The sequence below is a fragment of the Panthera tigris genome, chromosome A1 (genome assembly GCF_018350195.1).
Source record: "Panthera tigris isolate Pti1 chromosome A1, P.tigris_Pti1_mat1.1, whole genome shotgun sequence".
Lineage (NCBI taxonomy): Eukaryota > Metazoa > Chordata > Mammalia > Carnivora > Felidae > Panthera > Panthera tigris.
The window spans coordinates 4826910-4831894 of NC_056660.1; the positions used below are offsets into that span (position 1 = coordinate 4826910).

Below are 4985 nucleotides of genomic sequence, written 5' to 3' on the forward strand. Positions count from 1 at the left end.
GGGCATGCAGGGTAGCTGGGAGCTTCCACTCTATCTGTAAGACTTTTCATTTTTTTGGTAGATAGAAATAATTTTATTTTGTATTGAGGCACAGCAGGCATACAATCCATATTACTTCCTCGAGTGTGCGATATATTAGTTATTCACATTATAAAATTAAGGGCAGAAAGCCTTGTATGCAGGGGATATTAAAAATGTGTGTCTAATTTTGAATCTGTCTCTGACAGCACCCACGACCAGCTTTATAAATCTGAATGCATACGACACGAGACACATTTGGACAAAGTATTCATATGGGTCCACTCCAGATGCTAATTCACTCTACAGATAACTCACTCTTCACCTTGGTCATTGGCACTCCAGGGTCTGAGGCACATGTGGATTTGAAAGACACTTCCGGAAGTACATTTATTACACTGGCCTTGTAAAGATTTCTGTTTCTTCTTTTCTCCTTTAGAGCGAGGAGACCTTTTCTCTTTACAAGCAAGAAGACCTTCAAGCTTGTCTTTTGTTGGAAGAGTCTGAGCATAACAAGCTTCTTCTATGGCGAATCCTGTTACTAAATCAATCTCCATCCCTTGATTAATTGCTGATTTTGCCATTTTTATTGCAACAGGTCCCTGAGGTAAAAACTTTCCTGCCAGGTCCAAGGCCTTGCGTGGGCTGGGCAGCATTCCTGTCCTGGTTCTGTTCTAGAACGTGGCTGATCAAGCCCACTGCTTTGGCTTCTTGGCCATCGAGCACACGAGAAGATGAAGTCTTTGATGAGGACCATCCCGATAGCGCCTGGCAGTGGCTGTGACCCCCCCCGCCTCTATTTCATTCATCACTGCTCTCATTTTGGAGACAAAAGGACCAACTTCACTGGGATTCACTTGGACTCTCTTCTTAAGGTCAGCAGCAGCACAGAATATTCCTGGGACTTCACTCCTGACTATTACCGTCCGCGCTTTTGAATCAGATTCGAAAGCATCCACAGCTTTCGAGGGCATTTTTATCAGCTTTTACTGAATGGGTTTCTGGCACAAGCTCTGCTTATCCCAAGCACCGCAGTTCCTCGGTTCTCCTCTTCCAGGTACCGAACAGGCTGCTGGTGCTCTGTCCTCACCTCAGAGCGGTACCCCTCCATGGGGCCGACCCCCTGGCTGATGGCAGGCACCCAGTCCCACCCGAGATGCCTGGCCCACCCACGGGCCGTCAAGGAACCAGGCAGTGCCCCCCCCCCAACCTGTGGGGCCAATGCAGGTGCCCAAGGTCCCAGCTGCCCCCGAGGCCTCGTCTAAGACTTTCTTTACACAAAGATATGAAACAGATACGGTAAACCAACGAACAGTCTAATTTTTCTTGTGGGCACTTGGGTGTATCATCCTTTTCTCTGAACTTCTCTGTGTACTGAAATCTTTAATATTTAAACATAAAAATTTTAAATCATGAAAGGAAAGTTTGGGGACAGAGCTTGAAGGATCTAGAATGCCATGCCTAGGGTTCTGAACTTTATTCTTTAGGCATTGAGAATGTTTGTGCAAACTTAATTAAAAAAAAGAAAAAGCGAGCAGAGGACAGACTGGTCAGAGCTGTGCTCTAGAAAGATTACTCTACCAGGCACATAGAACTTCACTCTCTTGTTCTTCCCATGATACGTACTTAAGTCCATCCGTATCCTCTGATGTCTTCCCTGCCTAGTCTCAAAGTTGTCCCGCCACCAGGCTCAGTGTTTCTTGTCTCAGCTGCAGATGTGTGGTGTGGAAGATTTTGGCTATTGTAAGGAGTGAATGGGAAAAATTGAGACCGAGGGCGGGGATGAGTTCGGGAATCAAGAAACATCGCTCCTATTAAGAACACCCTAAGGGGAGCGACGTAAAATTAAAACTCAAAGCAGATTCTGTGCAAATCCCATGCCAATTCCCTGGTGGCCCAGCTTTTTCAAGTCCTGGCTTAGCTACATGTGATTAAGGGGAGCACATCAAATCCAAAGAGGCACACATGTCACAGACCCTCACTCGTTCCTCATCGGGGATCATTCCAAAGTATGTCATTACATTCTTCCCAGGAGTAAATTTGCCTGCGCAGGAGGCTGTGGGCCACGTCAGCTGCTCGACTGGGGACTGCCTATGTCAGAAACGAGTGCCTTCAAGGGTAAGTCGGGGGAATTTCCCACTCTGCACCCTGGCTATAACTCTGCTGTGGGTGCATCCCTTCCTTCCTTCTCCTTCCTTCCTTCCTTCTCTTTCTTTCCTTCCTTCCCTCCTTCCCTTTTTTCTTTCTTTCCTCCTTTCCTTCCTTCCTTTCAGTTTATTTATTTTTGAGAGAGAGAGAGGAGCAGGGCAGGGACAGAGAGAGACAGGTAGGGAGGGACACAGAATCCAAAGCAGGCTCCAGGCTCTGAGCTGTCAGCACAGAGCCCGACGTGGGTATGGAACCCGTGACCAACGAGATCATGACCTCAGCCGAAATCAAGAGTGGGAGGCTTAACCCACTGAGCCACCCAGGTGCCCCTGCGCGTGTATTTCTATCAACATTTCCTTATCCTCCAGCGCGGGCCAGGAAGTGCTGCTTAACAACAACAACAACAACAACAAAAGTTTCATAACGGTGCTGACGGACTCAACCAGGTATTTGTGCTAACCTTGGGGCCCTCCTCACAATCCTTTTATTCGTATTTTGCTGTCTCCTCTTCTCGGTGCCGGCGGGGCTGTTTCAGACGGCCGGTCATCCGAAGTTCCTCCCTGGCTCGGGCGGCAGAAGGCTCCCCTTTCCACCTGACGAAGAACTCAACGAGCCCTCCTCGTCCTAAACCAATGCCTGGGGTTGGCACTCCACGTCCTTCCCTCCGCCTTCAAGGAAATCGGGTTAAAACCCTTCCCCGCACCGTCCGCAGGGCGGGCTCTTCAGCGCGCTGAAATCCCCCTGCTGCAGTGATTGGGTCAGAGGCGATCACATGTCCTGGGGCGAGCCAATCAGAGTACTCCAAATCTGGGCCTGGGTGATTGGTCGGAGGATGAGTTTAAGACCCAAATTGGTCTGGTCCAGCTCCTTGTCAGCGCTCGGGCACGCCCTCCTCCGGGAGGAAAACGACTCCTTTTTCCCTTGTCAGGGACTGGGCAGTGGTGTCCGAGAATTGGAGCCAACATTAGCAGAGGGAGGGAAAGAAACCGAGTTCTGATGGCATTGTTTGAACTCCCAGGTGCCGCTCAGGCCTTGGACTTTTCACTACATGAACCAGGAGTTCCTTTTTCGTCCCAGGCAGTTTGAGCAAGGTTTTCTGTCACCTGCTGTTGGCCAAGCGTGACCGCTCCAGTGTCCTTTCACACGCCCCAAAGCGGCCTCTGCAGTTCACCACACAGACCCTGTCACCGTCCTTCTCGCCATCAGCAGGTGGCCTGCTCCTCCTCCGCAGAGAAAGGGAAACCATCCTGCACAAAGTCCACACTTCTCTCTGAGTTCTCGTGCATCTTGACCACCATCTTTGTTGAACTGTCCTCGGAGGAGTACTTCCTCCTGTGCAGAGTGAGCTGGACCCTTTTGCTCTGGATCCTGTCCCTCTCTGCTCTGGATCCTGTCCCTCTCTGCTCTGGATCCTGTCCCTGCTGCCCTCCTCTGGGACTTAGCCTTATCAAGTACTCCTTCTTCCTTTTATCTTCAATCTCTCCTGCCCCAGTGGCTCTTTCTCTTGTGTCTATGGACTAAAAAAGAAAGAAAAGAAGGAAATTAAAAGAACTTTCCTTCTTCCTCAAAATCGGCCTATCATCCTTTTTCCTTCCTTTACTTCACAACGTGTTCGCTTCAAAAAATACTCGCTACTCCCTGTACTTTCTTATCGTTCATTCACTTCTCAATTCACTGCTGCAATTAGAATTCTGCCCCTCTACTTCCCTGAACCTGCCAAGTGCAGTGGCCTAATTTCAACACTTCACTCCTCTGTAACAGTTGATTCTGCTGCTGTGTCCTCTTCTAAATGGCCCGTTGAGCACTTCCCTCATAGATGTTACTGCTTTTTTTCGGGGCTTCTTCCTCCATTTCCTATCGCTTAAGCCAACAAATGTGTTGCCTTTTCTGGATTACAAAACCTGTTGGAAAATTGACGGGGCCTATTGTTTGTTTCCCTAGAAGCATGTACTTTGCAGGGTATTGATCAAGGTTGTTAGTAACAAACTGAAAAATATAGTCCAGCTGGTGGAATCAAAAGGGGCTTGCCTAAGAGCACAGACAGTTCACATAAAGGTCGGGAGTGCGAAACTTCCAGGAACCCCGCACACGCAACGGAACTGCTCTGCCTCTGCCCAGTGAGAAGGCTCCTAAATCAAAGCCACCGCCAAGCTGCTGGCACCAAGCAGCTCTAGCGGGAACTGTGCCGGCAAAGCGGTGCCCCGCACCCTGTGCCTCTCTCCGCATGCAATTCTGTGCGGATCAAGTCCCTCATGAGGGCAAGTGTCTTCAGACCACCCGGTTTCCAATCAGGGTCTCTCCCAAGCTCATCCTTCTGGCAGAGCCTCAGTCTCATGCGGAATCCTGGCTTCAAAGGGAGTGAGAGATGTGGCTTCCACCTTTCCTGCTGGGGGCACTGTAGAAAGAGGCTAAGCAGACAGCGTTGGGCTAATCAATCAGCTGTTATCACCATGTATGTGTAAAGGCAAACTTCAAACACTGAAGAAACACATTTTAAATGTTGATGTTCCCGAGTGCTTTAGTCATGATTTCTTTCTTTTTTTTTTTTTTTTTTTGGTTGCAAGTGTCAGATCACAATCGAAATTGCCTTTGTTATTATTTTTTTAATCTTTATTTTTGAGAGAGAGAGACAGAGTGCAAGCGGGGGAGGAACAGAGAGAGAGGGAGACACAGAATCCGAAGCAGGCTCCAGGCTCCGAGCTGTCGGCACAGAGCCCGACGCGGGGCTTGAACTCATCAACCCTGAGATCATGACCTTAGCTGAAGTTGGATGCTTAACCAACTGAGCCACCCAGGCGCCCCTGAAATTGCCTTTCATA

General features: G+C 49.1%; 1 pseudogene; it reads right to left on the reverse strand.

The window, feature by feature from the left end:
* Positions 1-332: 332 nt before the first annotated feature.
* On the reverse strand, positions 333-1117 carry LOC122241840 (annotated as a pseudogene).
* Positions 1118-4985: the final 3868 nt, after the last annotated feature.